The sequence below is a fragment of the Chrysoperla carnea genome, chromosome 3, assembly GCF_905475395.1.
Source record: "Chrysoperla carnea chromosome 3, inChrCarn1.1, whole genome shotgun sequence".
Classification (NCBI taxonomy): domain Eukaryota; kingdom Metazoa; phylum Arthropoda; class Insecta; order Neuroptera; family Chrysopidae; genus Chrysoperla; species Chrysoperla carnea.
The window spans coordinates 12,888,591-12,915,877 of record NC_058339.1 but is presented as its reverse complement, the minus strand read 5'-3'; the positions used below and the strand labels follow the sequence as shown (position 1 = coordinate 12,915,877).

The window sequence follows — 27,287 nt, the reverse complement described above, 5'->3', positions numbered from 1 at the left end:
ACGTCGATTTAATTTTTAAAACAGTGAAAATTATTCAGTATTTTCTAAATCAATGAGCAGGAAAGTTAAATAGAATTATTGGCAAGAATAAAAAGAAGTACGAGAATAATTGTTAAATGAATTTGAATAGTTTATGCTAATAACAATATTCGAAAGTATCTCTTTAACATAGAAAATTTAATATTACTTTCTATGATACCGTTCTTCTTTAGACTATTAATATAGAGATCTTTTTGATTTTAATATCCCTCAAATTACTTTTCATTAAAACAAAACAAGCGTATTACCAATACCAATACTAGAGATTACCAAAAATTTTTGTTGCTTAGAAAACGACTTTATGAATGTATAATTTCTATTTGGAATGCCCTTTTAGCGTTTAAGAAAAATCAGAAATCCAATTTGTAAAAATTTTAGGAACTGCAGTTCTAATAAATTGATTTTGTAATTACTATTACAATTTTTCTAAATCAATTTGAGGTGCAATTTCTTTCGTCCAATTTCACTCACAATTTTTCTTATAAACAAATATAAAACACCAAACACTGTTACCTATAAATTCATCCCAAAATTTTTTTTTATAATTTCGTTTTGGAATTTTTTTTTTCAAAACAGAAATTGGATATGAAAAATAGACTTTATAATATACTTTTTATTGTTTTGGAATGGTGCTCTGTGGATTTCTGTTCGGTCATTATTCCAAACGATAGTAATTTCAAAAGTATCAACTTTTTTTTGATAGTTAATTCCTCACTCTAAACAGGTCGTATGACAACGATTAATTGAGTTTTTCTAGAGAAAAAAACAAGCTTGCCAATAAAAATTAAGTAAAAGTAAGAGGACAATTTTTCCCACTCTTTAAGTCTTCGATGCAAAGCGGTAAGGGATAATAATAATTTTTTATCTACATTTATGCAAAGTGTGTACAAAATATTGAAAGTGTGTACTAAATTGAGTTAACATATATGGTCCAGAAAGAATCATTTCTCGCGGAGATACAGATATAATTATTTTGAAAATTATATTATGACGAAAATCTTTGGCAGCGTGTGCATGCTCCTGAAGATCAACAAAAACAAGTGAAAAAAACAATTGACTTGAGTTAATTGCTGAAATACCATGTATAAACCAGTGTTGATGACGCAATCGTTGTTTTTTGACGTCACGTAAATAAAAAAAGATATTAACTCATAGATAGCTACACATTCGTTACTGATATTCACATATAATACTATAAAATTTGCACCTAGTTTGCGCCCGCGTGAGTAAGAAGGGGTTTTAATAAAAAAATGTTTCAAACAAAAGTTGTTTTTTTTTTTAATAAGAAACATTTTTACATTTTAACTTTTGTTCCATCTCTAACGGCTTACAAGGTGGGTCCTACAGACAAGGTATATGACGAAAAACAAGGTATATGCTATAATAATATGAGTTACCGAAAATCAATTGATTGACAATAGTTAATTCAAACAAAAATCCATATCCAGAAATAAAACACAATCCTAAAACGTCACTAAAGATGAAATGAAATCGAAATACAACATAATAATATGAGTTTATATATTTAAACAGCTGATATTATCTAAATTAGTTATGGTTTGACTAGCTACTAGCTGGCGGGTAATTTGCATACCACACAACAGAACAGAACGTTGATCCTTTTCCAAAAACTTTATATTAATCACCTGCCATTCTGTCATCCCGCATTGTTCTCTCTCAACTCAGTGTATTACCATTCAAGTGAAATTCATTTCTTATAATATTAATAATAATCTACGTATGAATGTATATGTTGGTGTTGGTTAAGTTAAAAGATATTATGTTCTGGAATTTCATAGTTGTATAAATACTCTTTACACTACCCACCAAAGTTAAAACATTCTTTGACATGATGATAATATCGTATATCAGAAGAAGAAGACGACTCTCCTATGATGGTAATGGACTTTTCTTATTTCATTTTTTGTTACAAATCTGTATAATTATCCATTCGTTTATACCCACAGAGTGTCTAACTTTAGAATTGTTTTGGAAAAAAAAAAATTTAAAAGCCTTTAATTTGGAAGAATTATAAAGTTCTTGTGTCTTATACATATTAGGAAGACGTTAGGAAGAACATTATTAAAAAATGCTTAAAAATATAGTTATATTAGAAGCGGCTAAAACCGGTGAACCTTTATTTGAAAATCTTTTCTAGAATTAAAAAAAAAACGGTTCGAAAACCCTTAGAGACAGAACAAAATTTTAAATATAAAAGTTATGCCATAAAGATAAACAATTTTTGTTTGAAATATTTTTCCTTTTTACCCGTATGTTATCCAATTTTGATAAACCAAGAATATAATCCAACTATATTTGGGTCATAATTTTCAAATTTGTGCTCAAAAATAAGCTAGTTGTAATAGGTTTCCCGAATGTGGCATCTTGGTCCCGGAATTATGTTGATAAGTGATAGCTAGCGAAAAACTGACATCGCAGCTGAAATTAATGATCAAAAATTAGTGGGTTTCAAAAAAAATCCCAATCAGATCGGATCAAATTTGCCTATATTATCAAAAAAATCGAATTTATTGACTTCATGACGTCATCAGAATCCAAAAAATTTAATTTTGCTCTATCATGTCGAAATTTTATCCAATTTTGGTAAACCAAGTATGTAATCCTACTAAATTTGGGTCACAATTTTCAAAGCCCACAAAAAACTGGCATCATAGCTGAAAAGAATGATCAAAAATTAGTGAGTTTAAAAAAAAAATTCCAATAAAATCTGATCAAATTTGCCTGTGTTATCAAAAAAATCGAATATTTTAACTTTATGACTATATATTAATTAATGAGCGCCTTTTACATGATTCTTCACTAATTTTTTATTTTACGTATAAAAAATACGTTAAGTTTTTCGCCTCTATTTCTGTTGCACCGGTGATGGGTGCCTTTTTTACCACACCCTTGTTACGGACCTGGCAAATAAGCCATTGTAAGTAAGACAGGGCCAACCAGTGTAAAATATATTCAAGATAACAAACTATTCTAGTATTTTACACACCAGTATCTTATATAGAAAAGAGATTTTTAGAGGTGATTTTAGTAATTAGTGTGAGTGGTTGAGAAAGTTTTAGTCAAAGTTTTTACTCTATATTAAGAGGTATTATACATACATACATCTATAATAATAACAACTAACTATAGATATTATATTTCTTGTTTGTTCAGTATAGTAGTAGAGTAGAGTAGAGTAGTTATTTAGACATTCTTTTGAAAGTTTCATCGGTTTTCAAAATGATGTTTTGTTTATGGTTCAGCAGTAATTAATATTCTTGTGATCACAACAAAACAATGTTCTTATACGAATACATATTTAATGTTTATACGAATACATATTTAAAGATACTGTTATATAATTCATGTATTTGTTAAATTTCATGAATCGTTAATGTAATCAATTATAAATGGCTTTTTGATTTCATTCGATGTTGAATTAACTGCTTTGATTTTCATTTCTTACTATTTAACATGTTTTAATATGGAAGGAAGTACTTTAATGGTATTCTTGAGTATTTTCTTAATTTCTGTGATTCGACGTTACCAATTTAAGTACCATGAAACAGCATTGAAGAAGCTTCATCAATAACTAATATTTTAGCAGGAAAAACAGAAGATAGTCACATTCATAATTGCTTTTCCTATATTTCTAAAATGAATTTACAAACTACAAAAATGTGCACAAATAAAAATAATAAAGTATTGATTAATAATCTAACATTTCTAGTTAATAAACAACACAATTATAATTATTATTAAAACACTTTCCCGTGATAAATATTATTTCATTTACTATAAAGTGTGTATCTTTGTTATATTTTCAGAGATATTTAAATTGAAAAATTTGTTAATTGATCGTGCGCTTATAATGAAGCGAAATTCCATTATTGTTCCGCTGTTGATGGATGATAAAGGTTAGCTTGATAATGAAGGAATTTGTTAAATTATTGCTTGTATGTCGAATTTATGAAAATTGAGTATTTTATTAATTTTGTATTGTCCTTGTGATTTCTTAAATTCGATACTTCATTATGAGCTTAGGATTTATTAAAAGTGTCTCTTCTTTTAATGTAGAACCGCATCCTTGTAGAAAAAGTAATTGAAATTATAATAATATAAACATAATAAAAGCAATTAAAATATTATTATTTTTCTGCAAATTTAAGCTCTTTGATCAGACATTTATAAAAGGAAATTAATTTTTTATATAAGAAAACTACAAAAATAATTAAATGATTCATAACTTTTCAAGCAAGTAAAGAAGAGCTTATAGTTTTATTAATATTGCACCCACAAATATAGGGTGGTCCAAAACTCATTTAGAAGAAAATTCCTTAATAAGTTTGTTGTTTTGAGCATATCTCCATTCATGTCAAACTGAAAATTTTATAATAAGAAAACTTGTACAAACTGAAGTTTATATACAATTTATCTTCTTTTAACACTTTTTCAAGATTAATATATATTTACAGACAGCATTTATGTATTTAGAATTTACAAATTTTGTATTTATCTTAGATTGTATATATTTCCAGAAGCATTGACGTTAGAGAAAAGTGATAGGTGTCGCGGGAAAACCGATAAAAACTATGTTCCTATCACATTTTCGCAAATTATAAATCTTGCGCTTACTTTATTCTCAGATTTGAATTGATTTTTACTTTATTATACTATTAATATATTATAGGATTGCGATCGGAAAAAAAGTCAATATCGTGGTTTCAACGGAAATACACGTTTTGAGGGTCCCTGATTCCAAAAAAGTGGTTTTTAAAAAATGTTGCGTCCGTCGGTATGTCGGTATGTCTGTTACCAAGCTGGAGCCTTCAATTTTCAACCTCAAACTCGGTACATAGGTTCAGTTTGGTCATAATTCCAGACCATTTTTTCCCTAGACCTTTTTCAAGGGTACTTCTCTCTAGGCCAAAACTATTTCGATTAAACCTGGCACAAGGCTAGACCTTAAGGTGTTCCTAGGATTGGTATAAGCCACATATCCGGGAAAATTCGAGAAGGCCCACGCCCTAGGGCCAAATACAGGAAAATGGGATTTTCTAGGGAGAGGCTGAGGAGACAGCAGTGAAACTTCGTATCAGGGTTTATATCAACAAGGTCCTAGGTTTGATATAACTTACCTCTGAAATCCCTCCTCCTGGAACCGTAGGGCTGGAGGGGATGAAATCGTCAAAAGAGGTCAAATCAACCCTACCCAAATTTTTCAAATATTTTTTAAAACAATTAAAAAAAAACTTAATTAAGCCAGATTAGTAAAGTTAAGAAACTGAAGCTTTTCGTCCGATGTTTCGGACCGTTTATTTTGCTGGTGATCATTTGCTGAACATTGTTTGGTTTTACCTTCCAACCAGTAAACAAATAAGAACGTGCTGTAAGGAAAATAGTTCCAATAAATTGTAGAAAACTTTATCATTTCTCTAAATATTCCGTCTATAGAAATCCTATATACATTTTTATACCATGTATATATGAAATATACATAGTATATTAAGTTTAGTCCCAAGTTTGTAACGCTTAAAATAATGATGCTAGGAAAAAAATTTTGTCATACGTGTTCATAAAATCACCTAATTAGTCCATTTCCGGTTGTCCGTCCGTCCGTCCGTCTGTGGACACGATAACTCAAAAACGAAAAAAGATATCGAGCTGAAATTTTTACAGCGTACTCAGGACGTAAAAAGTGAGGTCAAGTTCGTAAATGAGCATCATAGGTTAATTGGGTCTTGGGTCTGTAGAACCCATCTTGTAAACCGTTAGAGGTAGAACAAAAGTTTAAATGTAAAAAATGTTTCTTATTAAAAATTAAACAACTTTTTTTTGAAACATTTTTTCGTAAACATCACTGTTTACCCGTGAGGGCGCCAATTAAGTGAAAATTTTATAATATGTACTATACTTGATTAGCAGTATGTGTCACATGTTTGTATGTGTAATGTGATAAAGAAATCAACACTGACTATGCATGGTATTTCAACAATTAACTCAGTCAATTGTTTGTTTTCACTTGTTTTTCAACGTATGCGTGTACTGGTATATCCAACATGATAAAAAAAAAAAATTTTGTATTATGTTTCTTCAAAGAGAGAAGCTCTTCTAAATATGACTTAAAATAAAAAAAAAATTAAAATATATACGTTTGATTTTTATCGAAAATAAAAAAAACAGAGGGAGAATCAAAAATCATATTTATATAAAAACATGTCTGTCAAATTCAGACAACTACATGTATGGTAATTACAACCCTTATACAGAGTAGTACCTACAGTAGTCAGTATAAAAGCATTCTGTATAAGACATATAAATGAATCAAAGGGATTTTACTTTGATACAACATGGAGAGTATAATCTAGTGTCAAAGTATACACAGTAGCACAATATTTTTCTAAAGTATTAAAAAAATATGTTGATATCAACTTTGTTTTTTGTTTTCAATTTTAGAAAAAATATGGCATATGGAAATCAAAGGAGATTATTTTGATACTGAAAACAAAAATATGTCTACTGTTTTAATACCTAAAGCAAAACGACAAAAAAAAAAATGTCGAAAAATTGATTTTTAGTATGTGGAAATTTAAGCTAGGAATGTGTCAAAGTATATTTAATTTTGATGTGAATTTTTGTCAGTTTTTATTTGATAGAAGGTGCATATACTTTATTAAGAAGTCAGCACTAGTGTTGTGAGGATTATGCTCACGCTTAATTTATAACAGCAGATACCCGCCCGCTTTGTTGGGCAATTTCTCCTTCGAAATCGATCCAAATATTGCGATATCTCAAAAACTCTGCATCCAATCATTAAATTTACCGGATTTTTATTCTTTCTGGATCAAAATTACCCCATCCAAATTCAAAAACAAAATTTTATTTTTCCAATTTTCTCGATTTTTTCAAAGGGGTACCTTTAAAAAAATTTCGATATCTCAAAAACTCTGCATCCAATCATTTAATTAACCGGATTTTTATTCTTTTTGGATCAAAATTACCCCACCCACTGAGTTTCATCAAATTCCAAAACAAAATTTTTTTTTTCCAATTTTCTCGATTTTTTCAAAGGGGTACCCTTTAAAAAAATTTCAAAAATCGCAAAATTTTTTTGGTCTCCAATTTCGATTAAACTTAGTACATAAGGTAATTTTGACCCAAAAAGTACAAAAATCGGGTGCATTTGTCGACTGGTCGAATAGTTTTTGAGAAAATGAGAATTTGAAAATCAATCCAAATATTCCGATATCTCAGAAACTCTGCATCCAAAATCTACCATCTTCTATATAAGAGCTCCAAAGTATGTTATGAATTAATAATTTGCATTTGAAATATTTCCAAAAATCAACGAGTATCTTTTAAACACTTTTAGTAATCTCATAAACAAAACAGAACATTTTTGTAGACCAATTAATTTTACCCAAAAACATATTTTACTCATTTTATGGATTTTATTAATAAGCGAGTTATAAAATAACGAAGAAAAAAAATTATCTTTGTCCAAAAGAATTATAAATTTCATCAGAGACATTAAACATAAAATTAACGTGACAATATCTTTATTTTCCAAGCGTATTTTAAAAGTTAAAAATGGCATATAAACAAATATAAAAAGTAAATAATATAACTAATTTTTAAAAGTAAGTAAAAATATTAGATGAGTAATTAAAATTAATTATGATAATGTAAGTACATAAATATTCTATTATATTATTTTATTAAAATGGAAAATAAGTGGATATTATTTAATAAAATTCATTTAAAATAAAATTAATTTAATAATAATAATTAAAACTGTGAATAAAATTAATCACATTTTAAAGATGAGTAAGTGTATACGATATATTTCAACTATATAGCTACAAGTAGAAACCTACTATACCTAACTTATTTGGGATGAAAACAGACACCAATTTAATTTACACCATCTTATATTTTAGAAGTGTAGAAAAAAGTTTATACCCCTTTCTTAAGTAAAATTGACGAGCATATAACATACAAAACACTTTATGTAAAAATATTTAAGTGCTGTTTTTTGAGTATATTCATCAGACATCATTTTTTTGAACCAGTGTGTGATTGTCTCATAGAAAAGTCAGTTAAAACATTACCGTTTGAGAGTTATGTATAGATACGCAGGTTAATTTGGACGCGAAATTAATGTTTCAATGCTTTTACTTCTTTAAAAGAATTCGAAAAAATTATTGGTTTGATGAATTCTTCAAGAAAAAAGTGTTTAATTATTTAAGATTACGTCATTACGTGTTTAAAAGTTCTCCCTAATGGTATTGTGAAAAAATGTATTATATTTTATTGAAAAAAGATCTGTTCGGATTTTTTTGCGGGTTTGGAGATAAAACCACGAAAGGAGTAACATAAAAAACTACCCCAAAAACCGACCATTTTCAGTTCGGTTTTTTCAGAAACTAAAACATTTTCAATCGATTCAGCTTGTCATGAATTTGAGAATATACAAAAATATTTTTATAATTTTTCATTTGTATTTTTTGTCAAAAATTTATGTTTTTTCATTAAAAACATGAGTTGCGAAACTTATCAGAAGTTAAAGATAAAAGAGATAATTTAAAGAACAAGGTAATTTTATGTTATGTCATAATAAATATCCTGATCAAACCAAATGTAGGTATTGTCCGCAGATATTGGGGTTGACTACTAAATCAGAAGTATGTCTTTTTAAACTGATATTACAATTAATTCAAATTGTAAAAAGTAAAAGTACCTATACAATTAAATTCTTTAAAGAATAAAACAAGTATTTGACTAAAATTATTAAATTTTAAGAAAACTATTTAGTAAATAAAAAAGAAATATAGTCCCTACCGGGTGCCAATTAAAACAGCTCGTTTCGTTCTTTTTCATATTATTTCCAATATTTTCTGTCAAAATATTTAATTGTTTATCAAGAAACAGTTGAACTTGCAATTAAAATCAATGTACCAACTATATTTTAAATGTTTTGGTATTGAATATTGTCTTGTCATACAATTTACACATCTTCAAAGATTTCCGGTACTGCATAAGAACGAGAACTACCTTTCAAATATAATATTTGATCCAAAGACCAGATAGTAGGACATATGTGAAGGAAATAAATGAAATATTACCTTTTTTTCACAGGTATGTGTGTCTGTGTGTGTATCTATCTGTCTGTGGCATCGTAGCACTTAAAGGATGTACCGATTTTGGTTTTGTTTGACAAGTAATTTAATGAAGAGTGTTCTTAGCTATGTTTCAAGGCCGAATTTAGGGTGCAATGATCTTCCAAATCGGCTCAGTTTGGAAAAAGTTTTAAGGAAAAGGCCACTTTAATGGAGAGTGTTCTTAAATATGATTCAAATGTGAGTTTAGGGTTTCGGAGCAGAAAAATTTGTCGGGGGATTTTTAAATTTTGTAAATTTCACTTGTTAAATTATCAGGTTTTTGTTAGACGTCCGAATATAATACTCATATATTTGATATTTTTCTGTCTATAAATTCATTACATTATTTCTTTTTCATTACGTCTTTCGTGTATAAAATATATAAGTATAGTTTATTATTTAATTCATTTGTCATTTTTATTTTACTTTTAGGTCGTTCTGATGGCAAGAGGTAGATAGGTAAGTAAGTTTGAATAATAATCTGATGTCATATTATTTCAAAATATTGGTTTATGTAGTAGGTACATCGTTTAAAATATAACAAAGAATGTTTCTTTTTTGCTTATGAAAATAAATGTTGTTACATTCAATGAATGTACTTATATCGTACATTCAATATTCGCTTATATTCATTATTGTTCATTTGAATTTTATTTTAATTTTTATGATGAATGTTATTTATATTTTAAATTCATAATATGTCGTTATAGAATGGAATAAGAGAAATATGCAAATGAATAGTATTTAAATTGAAACATTTGTCATTTTTAGCGAATTCTATACAATATTACGTTTGGAAAAAAGGCTGTAGATACTACTCTCAAACCTTTACAGCGTGGATACTTATACTAAGGTATCTATCAGTAAGTTTTTTTTTCTTCATGAAATTACCGCTTTGGCAAGCAAAAATCATAAATATTAATAGGAGATGTAAACCAATCACAAGGTTTTGACATAGCTCCTAAACGGATAAACCGATTTTGGATTTTTTTGTTTGAAGGGTAATTTGATCGAGATTGTTTTTAGCTATTTTTCAAGAAAATCCCATCGATAATGATCATCTCTTTTCTACTATTTATCGAGTAGGCTAAAACTTGAAACATAGCTGAGAGCACTATCGACTAAATTACTTTTCCACATATACACTCCATGTAGATGCACCTTAAACTTATAACACTCCTCTTTCTAGCCGAGGAAAAACTAGAGAAAAGCTTATGTTTAAGAAATTCTAAATTGAATAGTAGTATTCTTGTATGATCGTTAAATTGATATCCACTAGGAAAATCGAAAAACAAAAGATACCTATTCATTTTAACAGATTTTGAAGTAGCAATTACAAGGGGTGGATGCTATTAGGATTTTATTTTTGAACAGGAGTTCGTAGAAACCTGGATAAAATGGTGTGTAGTGATTTACTCAGTAGATAAATAAAAATTTAAAAAAAATAAAAAATTATTCTTATTGCTTTGCAATAAAAGTTTGAAAGTTACATATAAATATAGTAAATAAAGGTGTTTATAAAAAAGTTATTTTTACAACAAGCCAAGTTTCACTGTCTATCATATCAGAAAGAATATCCCCTTTTAATATTTCAGAAACTCTGTCTATGTACATTTATATCATAAAGTCAAGTAAGTAAATGAAGGCAGCCTTCATAAAATTAATGTTCCTCAGTTGGTTTTAAAACAAAAGGGGTAGAAAAAAACTATTATATCGTTAAATATGGGTGCTAGGGTAAACACCTTTCTCTTTTAACAATTTACCGTCACGTGTAAAACTGTCAGTAGATAAGGCTCTGTAGAACACATACACACACATACATCGATTTTAATCAAATCGGTGGTCCAACATACAAGCGACCAGCCTCTAACGGCTGCCTGTGCCTGTGCATTGTGCACAACCTTTTCTTCTCACATACAAAAATTTTATATGTTAAAATAATATTTAAATACCCTGAAGCATTTATTATGCTTATATGGACGCCCCTTCTGGTCCTGTTTCATATCAGTTTAGTTTGGAAGTGAGTGAGTTAATTTATGTTAATTTATTTAAACTGCTGTCTACAGACAATATTATCCATTCATTATTATCTTAAATATGTTTCAGATTAAAATGATATCTAATAAAAATATATCGTTTTTAATATACCCAACATTTTATGACTATTTTTTTTAAATAATTTTTATAAACAATGAAAACACTTCATTTTTAACTTCTATGGGTAAGAAACAATGTAAAATGGATTTTTTAATCAATATTAATGCCACTAACGCCTTTCTTCACATGATGTAAGTTTCGTGATTAAAAAAAAACTTTTTTATTTCCACATCATAGACTGGATCGGATATAACATTTGAATATCACCTTATACAGCTTTTCGTCACTATGTTCTTCTTACCATTAAAGCCGAAATAAAAATAATTTTTACTATTATAAGTTATATCTCATGTATTATTCTGATGTATTAGCTATGCTATTGGAAAGTTTCATTGAAATCCATTGAGTATTTTTTGCATGAAAGTGTAACAAAGAAATGAACAGAGTCACTTTTACATTTAAAATATGTAATAACATTTACGCAATATATCATTAACTATTGAATGGATTCGATCATAAAACATAAACAATATCTTAATCATTTTGTCACTCAACTCGCTTGTTTTGCTTACAGATTTGTTTACCTATTTAAAGATACCATAAAATTTACTAAACGTGAATAAAACCACTTTTGTTATATAGGCTTTTTCATTGTAGAAGTTGATATGTTTAAAAAGTTGGTATAATTTTTATTAAAAATATTTTGCTTGTAAATAAATGGTTATTGTCAGAAAAAAAAACATGTTTCGTTTATCCAGCCTCAATTTTATTTAATAGTAGTCAAACTTGCAAATAGGGTAAGGAATCAAAGAGTTATTGCCAGAAATTTTCAAAACTTACTTGCTAAGTGCTATTTTCTGAATTTAAGAGTTTTAATACTAAAAAGTTTTACGTGCTAAACGCTCTTTACTGCTCCAGAAGAATGAGGTTTAATTGACCAAAATGTATGAATAACAAAGGGAAATAAATTTATGTGACTATTTTTGTCTGTCTTTTGAAGCACAAAATATTTAATTTTTATGGTGTTGTATTTATGAAAACCGAGATTTTCAAATTTCGTGTTTCGTCGATATTTGCGTACAGCCATTTTTATCAAAAGAATATGTTCGACAACACGAGACTCAAACAAATTGATTTCAAGCAATAGACAAACAAATTAATTTTGAAAAAAATTTCAATGACGTATCCTTAAAAAATACAATGCCGGGGGAAAAAGCAAAACAATTTTTCACCGCTGCGTGCATCTTCCTGCTCTTTTGCGTTTGTTTTTAATACTTGTGTTTTCGAAGGTTGGGAAAAAGTAGTCAAAAAGGTTAAAAACTAAAATTTCTACACAAAGCTCGATCCTTGGTAAAAATTTCAATTTTCCTTTTTGCCAAACTTACCTGCATCAATTCTTCAAAATATAAAGCAAAAAATTATTTGTAAGATACATAGATTCGTAAAAAGGATCCTTGAAATTTCACTTCATTATAGGGTCTTACAGTCTAGTACACTACGAATAGTTCACATATTTAAGATACAAATGCATGTCATAGAAAAAGGATTAACACGTTGGTACTTAACAATTGGAAAACTTAATGCAATCTAATTATGAATATTTTTGAAAATAATCGGCATGAAGAGGACCTGCTTAATACAGTCACAAACATAACGAATTACTTCGTTCTCATCCATTCTTTGACAGAAAAGTTATACAAATATTATTTTAAAAACTACATATGCCACAAGGCAAATGAAACATACTATATTGAAAGTGTAAGTAAGCATACAAAGATCTTATAAATGTTTTGTTATAAAACAAAATAAAGGCACTACACATGAGTTTCACAAAGTATTATTAAACAATTTTGAGAGTTAAAAATGAACAATATATTAAAAGCCATACTTGTTATTTTATCGTTTTAAAAAATACCAAGATATTATATATGTTTACTTTAAAAATGTATTCAAAACAAGTGGGAAAATTCTTTAAAATAAAAAGTCGTATTTCGAGGAAGAACTAAAATGGGAGCTTAGGTGCTCATTTTGTTAAAGATGCGGACTTGTCCGCTTTCTAAGCGAAATATTTTCCAAAGAACTTTCTGTTTATAGCAACTATATAACTCTAGCAACTAAACTGAATTGAAAGATTATTAGAAATTAATTTGATTAATAACTCGCAAGTTTGTGTTGGTGTACGAATGGAGTGGTTGTTATTCCAATGCGACGAAACCAATTATCGAATTGTAATTAAAGTTCCCAGATTTTTATTTCTTGGAATAACATTTGGGGAATATTTCCAATCAAGAGCAGTGTAGTTAAAATAAAATTGATTGTAAATAATTTACCATAGCAAAACTATTGAAAATATTTATTCCAGAGGATCAATTTGAATCAAGAGAGAAATTTTTTCTGACCTAATGCCTTTCCGCGACATATAAGGCGACAGATTACAGTAAAATCCCGAAATTTAAAACCATTATAGGGAGCACACAAATATTTCAGCCAGAATCAAAATCGCTCTAACAAACATTTAATAGAAACCAAATTGCACCGAAAAAATCTAAAATTACACATATCTTTTACTTTGTACCTTATATAGGTACAAAGTCTTTTACATATTTTGACTGAACAATGACCCACCAGTTCATTCTCGAATTGGTTAAGATAAGAAATGTGGGAGGTGTCAAGGGAAATCTGAACAATGACCCACCTGTTAATTCTCGAATTGGTTAAGATAAGAAATGTAGGACGTGTCGTGGGAAACCAATAGAAACTATTCTTTAAAAATTAAAATTAATTTAAAAAAAATCAATTGACGTAGATGAGTTTTGACCTGGAGATCTTCCATATGAAGAGCGGGTGTGAACACCACAAGACCACATCGTTCTTGTATCAGGAATTAAAATTGCATGATCATATACAAAAAAAAAAAGTTACTGTAGTTTGTTTTGTCTAAAACTCATCCATCAAGCGTTTGATTATGAAAACAATTCCAAAATTTGATGGCAATTGAATGAAGTTATCTCTTATATTTTGAGAAACAAGTTTATCGATAATGTTATTAACATTTTACAATGTCTGTATCATCAATACATAGTATAAAACAAGGTCGCTTTCTCTGTCCCTATGTCCCTTTGTATGCTTAAATCTTTGAAACTATGCAACGGATTTTTATGCGATAGAGTGATTTTTTTAAATAGATAGAGTGATTCAAGAGGAAGGTTTTTATGTATAATACATCCATATTATTGTAGAGTAAGGTGTTGAAATAGGGGTTGAAAGGGATATGCTTCAAAAACTAAAAAAGTTGTGCATCGATTAAGCTCAAATATTGACACGATATACAACCAGCTTCAAAGATCTTTTGTTTCTATCTACTTTTAACCTTCGGAGGGTAGAAAGGTGTAGCGAGAAAGTGGGAAGGAATTATCGAATATTTACAAATATACCTAAGTGGGGTATCAAATAAAAGAGCATGACGTGTACATTACAAAACTGTTATCCCACGCAAGGAAATGTGGAGGGAGGGGTGCAAGTGGGGATGTTGCCCAGTAAAGCGGGTAGTTCACAGCTAGTTTGCAAATAAGAGTGAATTTTTAAGTAAGAAATTTAAGATTCAATGAGCTGGAGTCATTTTTCCGGAAACGTATTACTGAAGGAAAGTTAAGCTGAGAAAATTAAATTGGAGTACTCTATATAAAAATAAAAGTAAGATACGTCTATGAATACCACCATAAGATAACATATAACGTTTATCAAAAGTATTTCATTTTTAAGCTCGTTTTATATAAAATCATCAGCATCATCATACCTAAATTTAAATAAATAAAACAGTAAAGAACAACAACAACAACAATAACATGATATAAATAAAACAAATAACAAATAAATAAACAAGGAGTTAGTATACCACACAGCACAGCACAGCACATATATACACATATAGCTCTCTATGCTTTAGAATAAAGTAAAGCATATACATACATATATAGTTAGCTCAAATGTTGTTTGAAATACCCACTTTATTGCTAGTGACAGTTTTGTTTATTTAAAAGTTTTTGGTGTACTACGTATGATTAATGAAATATAATATAAAATAAATATTATATATTTTAAATATTTATTGTACGGTATGATTTATATAATCTTTTATATGGCATGGAAAAAGTTTATTTACCAAAAAGTCAACAATGTTATTCAATTGATTTTTTAATTTTGTTCATAATTATTAATAGTCAAATATAGATAGACTAGCAGATACTTGACCGCTTTGCTGGGCAATTTCTCTTTTTTAAAACATAGACTATCACGTTATAGCCAGCCTTCACTTACCCTCCCTTTTGTTCACAATTTTATGGATTTTAATTTTTCTAACTTTTTTGAAAATGAAGTTTTACTCGCTAAAATTGAACCCAATCATCAAATTAAACTGATTTTTATACTTTTTGGATCAAAATTACCCCATCCACCGAGTTTCATCAAATTCCAAAACAAAATTTTTTTTGCGTTTTTCTCGATTTTTCAAAGGGGTACGTACCCCTTAAAAAATTGCAAAAAATCGAAAAATTGAAGAAAATATTAAAAAAAAAGTATTCAATACCATTTTTATTACCATTCCTTCATTGTGCTTGTTATTACTAATACTATATAATTGATAACCAGCGGTACATTGTTCCTACCGGGTGTCCCATGACACCTCTCATTTTTTCCTATACTTTTTTGCTACTGCTTAGTCAGTTTAATGTTTAGAAAAGTAAAAATGGTTGAATGAGTATACTATTTCAAATAGAAGTAATATCAAACATGAAAAATGACGATTTAAGTACTTATATTAAGTTTTGAGATTTTTTTGCGTGGGCCAACTACTTTAAGATGATTATCAAAATGAATGCTTAATTCGATTCTGCACGAAGCGCAAAGGAAATCAAATCTTTTTAATTCATATTCTTTATTTCCTAATTGAAAAAGCCGTACCTTAAACATCAATTTAATACTGTAAAATAGAAATGCAAAGCATTAAAAATACATTAAGTGAAAGGAATTCCGTTTCAGAATAATGAAAATTGATACAACTAAATTGAGAACAAAAAAGCCCATTTTCGTATAATAGTTTTGTTTTGATTACATTATTATTTCCTTTTGTAATCAAATGAAAAGATTATTTAAGGAAGTAGGTGGTTATCAAACATGAAATTCACTAATAAATTCTTCTTCCATTTTCAATAAAAAAAAATAGAAGTACTACCTATAACTAAATTCTTTCGGGTAGCGTATCATACAAAACACGTTGAAAAGTCACCAATACAATTATGTTGTATATGTTTATATTTCAAAAACCATTAGTTAAATAGTGTCGGACTTAACAAAATTTTACGAATTTCGTCGTGAAAGCTTTATGGGTGCTATTATTTCTATCTTCTATTTTTGTGAAATATGAATGTAGTAGTCATTATACATGCAAGCTTTCCCTTAGTTGTTGTAATTTCAATTACATATAGTACATGTTTTTTTATTGAATACACCAAAGCAACAATAATAAAAATTATGTGCAGTCCGCCACCAAATTAGCAAAGAGCTAATTCTTAATAATGATGACTACTTGGTAATCGAAAATACGTATTTTAAAAATACAAAAAACTGATCTAGGAAATTGGGGCAAAAATCGAAATTTATAAAAATTATTGTTAAATTACCTGTTATATAAAAAAGAAGAGTGTCAAATGCAAAGGATAAATTTTTCAACTATGGTTTTTACCGAACGTAATTGCTATATTTATTTTGCTGATTAACAGGTAAAATAAAAAAGTGTAACAAAAAAAATGACACCAAAACCGACCATTTTCATCTAAGTCACTTAGGAAACTCAAGTTTTTTCAATCGATTCGATAAATATTTTAACATTTCACCATTTGTATTTTTCATGAAAAAATGATGTTTTTTCATGAAAAAATAAATTGTGAAAGTAAGCTTTCAGAAGATAAAGAAAAAAGAGATAATTAAAAGTAAGTACAACTAAATTTTATGTTATGCCATAATAAATATCCTGATCAAATCAAATGTAGTTAATGTATGCACGTATTAGGTTGACTACTAAATCAGAAGTATGTCTTTTATACCATGTTTATATGAAATATATCAAGGTATACTAAGTTTAGTCCCAAAGTTTGTAACACTTAAAAATATTGATGCTACCGACAAAATTTTGGTATATGTATTAATAAAATCAGCTAATTAGTCCATTACCGGTTGTCCGTCTGTCACCACGAAAACTCAAAAACGAAAAAAGATAGCGAGCTGAAAAATTGGGCATCGACCACTACACTTTGGATTTTGATGAACATTTTTTATGATTAATAGATGATAAAACATTTATGGTTTTATTGCGTGTACAAGATCTCATGTAATATAGTAAAGGTATACGTTTAATATACTTATAGGTAGGCAGGTATATTTATTAAATCAGAACATGAATGATATTCATTTTAATTACTTAATAATATTATATTATTTAACATTGTTTAATCGTTTTTGTTGATTATAAAAAAAAATTATATAAGACAATTGGATTTTATAAATTTAACCTATTTAAACGAGTTTAGTTATTAAATCTGTTTATAGTATGAAATATAACTATAATTTAAATAATCTCTTTACTTTTGTAGATTAAAAGATTATTAAAAAATTTCTGAATGCATATAAGTTTCAAATAAAACAAAGCAATTTTTAATTTCACGTAAAAGAGCAACTCCATTTATGCAGAAAATAACAATTTACATATGAAAAACTGAAAATGCTAGAAATGTTGAAAAATTTAAGCATCGAAAATAAGTCTGCTAACTATTTAGTTATTTTTATACCATGTATTCCCGCCCGCTTCACTGGGCATAAAAGTAAAAATCACCGCTTTATAGCCTCCACTTCTCTTGATCTCACTTATCGCCCTCCCGTAACACTTGAAAGGATTATTTTACACAGCTAAAATATATGCACAGTTTTCAATTTTTTTTAAGTGTAACATAGTCATAATTTATTGAGTATATCAGAATAGATAGCCATGAATTGTTTTACATTTATTATTTTAATTTTTTTTAAATTTATTATAAATGTGAAAGTAAGGATGCTCGTGTGTTTTTTTGTTTGTTTATTCTACGGATTTAAATGAAACTGTATAATAATATAGCTCCTGCATCAGAATAACACATGAGCTATAATTTTTAAACATACAATAAAAAAAAAGATTTAATCTTACATTTTACTGCTCCATCTATGATAATCTTTTTGAGCCATAAATGAAAGATTTCGAAGATTTCAAGTTTTTATTTTTTGTAAGGAACATTTTTCCCTTTTGTTCTATTTCGTATGGTTTACAAGATGGATACTACTAACTTTTAATGTTCTGAGCATATTTCTCTTCGTTTTTTTTTTAGTTATCATGATTCTGAACGAACATACGGAAAGAGGACAGATGGCAGAATGACAAATCGAAATGAATTTTATAAAAACACATAATAACTTAAAAAATTTATATTTCTAAGCTTTACAAACTTGGGAATTAATATTATTTCATATGTACAGGGTATATAAATGATCAATCGCCCAGTCCAATCGTTTGATTTACGCTTCTTTACAGAATATCAAATCGAATATAATATTTCGAAAATATAAATACTTCAATTCTTTGAGTATTTTTTCCCGGCATCACGTTTTATTGCCTACAAAATAGCATTAAAAATAAAATTCATGGTAACATTAACATTGTGGAATGATATGCAATATATTTATAAAATTATTAATATGTTACATACAAGATTTTACTTTTCTGTTTAGTACATGATAGGATGTGTACATGTACAATAGTATAGTTGGAATATGGTATATATAATATGACCTAGCATATGATAGTATAACTCACATCTCATTGATTTCCCAATAGAGTGATAATCAATCACGTAGGCGTTGAATTTATAACATGTAACTGGTTGATAGTATTATATTTTACACAAATGTACAGCATGATTGAATCAAGTTGGAACAACAAAGAAATTTTCATACATTGCGTCAGTTTAACGTCCCTTCCCTTTCTTAGTTTTTTGCGCCATTTGTTTACAAAATACTTCAAAAATTTTAATCGAATTTCTCTAAAAACTTTTTGAACTTTCATTTACCATTTTTAAAAGGTGTGAAAATGTGGAACATTTTTTAGTGTCCTAGTGTAGAAAAAATAGACATTTTTTTAGAGAAACATTTATTGATAGTATGACATATATGATTTGAGTAATACAATTTTTTCGAACTATTCTGTAAATTTGACTTTATTCCGAATCGATTGATGTAAAACCCATCCTTCTAGCATGTATACAATAGAAAAACGTAATTTTGGGCCGTGTTTTTTTTCGACTTTCCGAGGGGCTGCGATGTGGTTTATGAAACTTTTCAAAGTATTCTGTTATTTTAATTTTATTTGGACTCGACTAATGAAAACTCCCATCTTTCTAGCATTTTATAGAACAGAAAAAAGTAATTTTAGGAGGTGTTTATCCAATTTTCCGAGGGATTGAAATGATAAAATTTTTCATTTTTTTCTAGAGATTCCCAGAAATTTCGCGTTGAATGCAAAACTACATCTTTATAGCATCTCTAGAAGTGCTTTAAAATTTTTATATATTAGTGAGGAAAAATTTGTATATGAAAGTGAAGTCAGTCAATTTGACTTTGGGAATTTGCAGCAGTCTGGTTTAAATTTTGACCCGACTGATTGGTCTGGTTTTTTTATTTTTTAAATTCCTTATATCTACCTTAAGGATATAAAAATTTCAAAATGATTCAGAAACATTTCTTGAATAAAGAAATTTCTTTACTAAGAAACATTCTACTATCCTTCAACCAGACGTTAACTATCTTATTTAGGGGTCTTTCTACCTCAATTTCAAAATTTTCCGTAGTATCTCAAGAACATACTTAAAATCGTTCACCAGTTCTCGGCCTACGATAGAGTAGGCAGATGGGAGATTAATATGTGGTAGTATTTGTTTAAAGTTGGCATTAGTTATATTGGAAGTGTTAGAGAGGAGAGTAGTATTTGTTAAGTTTGAATTGCCCAGCGAAGCGAGTGGATAGCGACTAGTGTTTTTATTATTATATTAAGAGAGGCCAACAGAATTACTAAAACTAATGTGACTAGGTTTGGCATAGTTTAGATTATCTTGCAGCAAGTTTAACGAAGCAGCTGGTTTTCGTACTTGCTACGATGACTTTTAATAAACCTGTAAGAATATTGTTAATCCAAAACCATTAACAACTTAATAGCATATTCCTAGTTTTTCTATGAAGGCCACTAAAGGGGATCGTATCTAGTTGTCTAAAAGGCACTGTACATGAATGGGATATAACTCATCGCAAAAATATGTTCCCCATAGTATATTATAGGAATGAGTTAGTTGGTGGTGCATGTGAACATATACTCACACAGATCAGTTCATATTTGATAACTATTGATAATACTTTGAACTCTATTTTGATCATCAATTCAAGTATATTATGTGATAAACTGATATATTATATATATTTTTATTAAATTTTATGTACTATTTGATAAAAAAAAAAGTTGTATTGCAGGTATTGAAAAAAAAAACTCATTGAAGTGTGATTTTTTGTTAAAAACTTTTATATACTGTTGTAAAAAGAGTTCGTTGTATTCAATATGAAATCAACACTGAAAATCGTGTGTTGTCAAACAAGCAAGAGATGTTATCAACTTTATTCATTTTAGCGTGTGTGTATATAATGAAAATTCAATTAATGAAATCATTCATTGTTTACTGGCAAATGTATTTGATTTAATGGAGTTTATTAGTTCGAAACAGCCTATTCAATTTATAACGTATCTAATAGTAATAGGTACCTATATTGAAGTAATCTACACCAATTGCATTTTATTGCGCTGAAAAAAGTCCTTGGTTTTGAATTAGCTGTTCCGTTACGAATTTTGGTTACTTTTATACGTTTTCTATGATGATTAACATAATAAGTGAGCATTTGTGAACTATTTTCCAAAATTCTTTGAAAACACATAGAAACCAAAATATATCCATAGGTCTGAAAAAAATAATCTGATAGAGTGTCGTTGGACACCCGGTAGGAACTATGTTTCCTTCGTACCTTCGCAATTAATAAATGTAGCACTTACTTTTTTATTAACAAGATATTTTCTGAAAATTTAATGTAATACTTTTAGAAGTCAAATGATTCTTGAAAGAATTTAACCTTATAGCACTTTCTTTATTCTTTACTGTATGAATTAATTGAAATATTAGTTTAAAAAAGACAAACTTTTCATTAAGTAATTGATTGTAGAGAGCTTTACTTTGTGGAACTCCATAATAGGTTTTGAAGAAATAACTTCCAAATTTTCTTTGCTTAGTCCACTGTTTTATTTATAAATAAATAATTTAAATTATTATTACAGACATGTTTCGTCTAAACTTAGACATTTTCAATGTGAAGTATAATTTAATGTTGATCGCTTTTTATACAGCAATTTTTTGTGACGTATTCATATGGAATGTGTACCAAAATTAACAAGTTTAATTTTTGTTTTCAAGAAACATTTACAAGGTGAAATACCTTTGTGTCAAATTAAGATAAAAATTGTTAAAATATTAAGAAATTAGATAACAATAGATAAAAATGATTAGAGTAGATAAAATATTTGCATAGAATAAATAACAGTTTTGAGAAGATAAAATTAAATAAAATAGATCACAGATAGGTTAAAATAGTTAAAAGAACAAATAAAAGAATAAATAAATCGATAAAAGAGTAAATAAAATAAATAGGTAAAAGAATAAATACAATAATAGATAAAAAGATAAAAAGAAGTTAAAAATCTATGATCTTTCCGTTAAAATTGAGTTTAGGTACATAAAATAATAGGTTAGCTATCGGATTATGTCGAAAAAGGTCGAGTAATAGTCTGTTTGGTCATTAAGTAATGTTGATGAACCTCTCTTGTGTTTATAAATCTCGATAGCCTCCCATAAATTTAATTTTTGACCCTTTTGTGCAACATGTAGAATTTCTATTTTTTGATCCGGAATGTGGCCTTCTTGTATCAGATGATTCGCAAATGCTGATTCACCCGCATTTATAAACACAAGAGAGGTTCATCAACATTACTTAATGATCAAACAGACTATTACTCGACCTTTTTCGACATAATCCGATAGCTAACCTATTATTTTATGTACCTAAACTCAATTTTAACGGAAAGATCATAGATTTTTAACTTCTTTTTATCTATTATTGTATTTATTCTTTTACCTATTTATTTTATTTACTCTTTTATCGATTTATTTATTCTTTTATTTGTTCTTTTAACTATTTTAACCTATCTGTGATCTATTTTATTTAATTTTATCTTCTCAAAACTGTTATTTATTCTATGCAAATATTTTATCTACTCTAATCATTTTTATCTATTGTTATCTAATTTCTTAATATTTTAACAATTTTTATCTTAATTTGACACAAAGGTATTTCACCTTGTAAATGTTTCTTGAAAACAAAAATTAAACTTGTTAATTTTGGTACACATTCCATATGAATACGTCACAAAAAATTGCTGTATAAAAAGCGATCAACATTAAATTATACTTCACATTGAAAATGTCTAAGTTTAGACGAAACATGTCTGTAATAATAATTTAAATTATTAATTTATAAATAAAACAGTGGACTAAGCAAAGAAAATTTGGAAGTTATTTCTTCAAAACCTTTTCATTAAGTAGATAAAGTAGTGGTTTGATCAGGATATTTATTTTATAACATAAGATAAAACTGTCTTGTACTAACTTTAAATTATCCCTATTATCTTCTTCCGATAACTTATTTTGTTAGTAGAAGAAATATATAATTTTGACAAACATACAAATTTTTTTTCGCATATTCACAAATTCATGCCAGGCTGAATCGATTAGAAAAATTTTAAATTTCGAGGTGAATCAGGAGAAAATGGTCGATTTTTATGTTGTTTTTTGTGTAACATTAGGTTTTACGTCTCAACCCGCAAACAAATCTGAACCTACGAAAACGAATGGTTACATAAACCAGGGAGTATTAAAAGATCATACTCATAAAATGGAAGTCAGTATTAGCCAAAAAATATAAAAATACGATCACACTCTTGGTGAAATTTACCAGAATAATTTTTATTTATTCTTTAAGTCATCGTTTCTTTATCGAAATTAAAATGGCTAGACACTTAAATAACAAAAAATGAAAGCACTAATCAGAATAATTGGATAAGAAATTGACGTTAGATAGAAATATTAAGAAATTAATGGAATCTGCTTCTGGAAACAATGTAGGTGTTAAATTGAATAAATATCATTTTAGTATATAAGTACATCAGATGAGATAAAGGCAGATTATAAAATATTCCTTAAAGTAGTTGTATATATTCATCGACGTAGCTACTGTGTTATATATTTATATGAACTATGACATCCAGATGAATTAGGAATACCTGTCCTTGATTTCCGCTTATCATAGTTTTTCTATCGAAAAGTATTCATGGCTATTTTTAATGGAATTAATTGTAATCAATTTTTTCTATTAACGATTTTTTGCAGGCAAGTCTATATCATTTTTTTCGTATTTATATTATCGTTTATTTGATACCAGTTTCGATCGGTTAACAAATCGGTGTAGTTACCTAGAGTGGCACCGAAAGATAATTTAATTATGAAAATAATGGTGAAGTCTTGCCTGCAAAAAACTGCTCATGGAAAAAATTGATTCAAATTAATTTAGCGGCTTTCTTATTGAAAAAAAAAATCCTATGAGTAATCTCATACATATTATAGAGAAGAACATATTATATTATTAATAAACGAGATGAATATAAAAATGATTGATTATACAAATTAAATAATAAATTTCCAATCAGAAAAAATAACATATTTGGAGATTGGGTGTACGGATCAATGAAAATTAATTATCGTATAGTGACGCATCACAATATTATTATTTAACCATAAAATAACAACAGTTTTCTCCTTTATTTTTATTTTCTGAGAGAAAGTTGTAGTGTTTATTTCGAAAATCAAAAAATCCCATTTATTTTTTAAGATTTAAGGGATATACCTTTAAAAAAATCGGTGGATGGGGAAATTTTGATCCAAAAAGTATAAAAATCAGGTTCATTTCATGATTGGGTGAAAAGTTTTTGAGATATCGAAACATTTGGATCGATTTTAATCAGTATCTCAAAAACTATTCGACCAGTCATCAAATGCAGTCAAATTTCTCGATTTTTTGCAATTTTTTAAGCGGTACCCCTTTGAACAAAATCGAGACTAACGCAAAAAATAAATTTTTGTTTTGGAATTTGATGCAACTCGGTGAGAGCTGAAACACTTGTAGAAGTTTTAGTTTCTAAGGTGACCTAGGTGACAATGGTAGGTTTTGGGGTTTTTTTGTTATACTTTTTTTAGTTTTACCTACCAATCGTCAAACAAATCAGAACGATAACGTGCAATTAAGAACATAGATCCTAAAATTTTGCGGCTTTCCTCTTTCTCGGATAGGTTTAGTAAAATGAAATAGACATAATATGTTATGGAATACTTTATTCAATCAAAGTTTTTGGTCTGCACTTTAATAGCCACACTCGTGAGAGCAGATTTTGTTTTTTTGGAAATACAGTATTATATCTATCTTACCATTCGTTGTGTATAACTAGATGACTGAACAAGTTATCGCCAAGAGAGTTGTTTAGGGACTTTATAATATTATATGAACTAGTTTACGTGTTTATAAACATAAGGGGACTATTGATAGTTCTACTTCAATTTAGTACTTACTGTAACATCGACTGTATAGAATCAACGACCATTCCCTATCCAAACTACATGTTGTAGAGTTGAACTATAAGTGTGTCTAACCAATTTTCTATTATTGTTATAGTAAAGTACTTTTAAGGAAACCCAAAATTATCTACGGAGTGTTTCAACGATATTCACTAGGTTTGAACTTGAAAATTGTATCGCATTCTAGTTCAAAGTAAAGTAATTAAATTTTTTTGAAGGTCAAGAAAGCTTGCATACTTATAATGCAGAAAGGAAAGTGTATAATTTTCAAATCTTTCATAATACGGCAGTTGCCTGGTGTAGAATTTTCCATATTATCCATAAAAATGAAAGACAAGACTTGATTCCATAACAAAATTTGAAAATTAAATTAAAATTGATTAAAAGACAAGAGGTTATAAGCATTCAAAGATTTTTGCCCATCTCTTTTAGGTTAGGTTAGGTTAGAGTGGCTGTTCTGGGGTGGGACACACTTAGACCCTAAGGTCCGTTGTGATACCGAAAAAGGGTTGGCTCATATCCAGCCACTACTCCATGAATCAATTGGAGCTGTTTAAGAACATCAGGAAAGCTTTGACGTCGACGGACTCCAGGTCGGAGAGGTCGTCAAAGAGAATCTGGCTCAAGTAAGTCCATCTGTTCATGACAAGAGCTGGGCAGTGACAGAGAAGATGAGACATTTTCTCCTCCTCCTCAGCACTGTGACAGCTCCTGCAGTAGCCGTGATATACTGGCAGGCCCAAGCGTTCAGCATGCCTGTCCCCCAACCAGTGTCCTGTAATAGCAGCAACAACTTTGCGAACAGAGGCCTTTGGAAGTAATATAAGATCTTCGGAACGCCTGCTTTTGTACTCCTTTTAGCAAAAAAGTTTTATATGTAATCTCTACGATGATACCGTGCAGTGACGTAATTAAACTATAATAATAATAATAATAATAATAATAATATTTTATTCGTTCTCTTTCGATATACAATGTATACATAGAATTCGTCAAATATATATCTTCCTCTTTGTTTAATTAGGAATTCTAACGTTCATATGTTGCATACTACTCAAAATTTTCAAAAATCAACTTACTTTTCTCCCAGTCCAGTGAGAATTATTCACTAGAAGTGATGAAAAAAAACTATAAAAAGTCAAAATAAGAAGTCAAGCGTTTTTAAAATGGGACACATTGTACACAAGTTTTTTACAAGTCAATAGTTGTAGTAAATATTTCGATGTAACGTTGTTAAGAGTAAGTACGAATAGTATCGGAAAAAAAAGATTGTTGTTCACTTATTCTGACCATTAAGGACCAATAACAACACAAATAAAATGAAAATTCACTTGTTCATGTCACATACATTTTTCTTTTCAATAATAGTGGGTGTTTTCCCCTAATTTTATTAACTTAATGTTTAATAGAATATCGAATAGGGGTGTTTGTTTGGTATCGACAAAAAACTATTCAATAAAGAAATTTAATGTTTTGTCAATCTTTATTGAAGGTTGGAGTTGCACAATTTATTTACGAAATATACAATTTAGTACGAAAGCAAAGTTGTATAATTATTTTGTTACGATTGTGTTATGCTTCCCTTTATGTTAATTTATTATCACGATGTTGTCAAAGAAAATAAAAAATTATTCACTTTCTTAACCAAAAAATAACACTTTGTTATATAATAGATTTTTATTGAATGATTCTAGTAGCGTCATTGCATTCATTTATCACCATAACCGAAATTGTCAAGTATTTGAAAAATGTCCATTCCACAAAGTTCACCGTAAAAAATAATGTTTTGTTCAGAGGCTTTTAAAAATGATTTGAAAATAATGACACGAAAAATAAATTGGTTTACGAAGGAAAATCCTTCATCAAACCGTTTTTGTTTAAGGGCATAAAATCGTATACTACGTTCGGAAATTTTTGTCGGAAGTATAAAGTTCCTAACATTCCATAATAAATTTTATTTCTTAAACTATTTCTTAAAGTTTTTAGTAACAAAAAACCATGAAATCATGAGCAAAAAATTGAGGATTGGAAAAAATGTTATCAACGAAAGTTGCTTTTCCCTGAAAAGAATCTGCTACAAAAAAAAATGTAGTTCCACTCAAAAAGCAATGTTAATCCATGTTTGATCCTGAAGGCG

General features: G+C 28.3%; 1 protein-coding gene across 1 annotated transcript in view; it reads right to left on the bottom strand.

Annotated features, from left to right (window-relative positions):
* The window catches only part of LOC123295865 (discoidin domain-containing receptor 2-like), a 470,079-nt gene that overhangs the window by 236,570 nt on the left and 206,222 nt on the right, over nt 1–27,287 (bottom strand). The gene's annotated exons all lie outside the window — the stretch shown is intronic.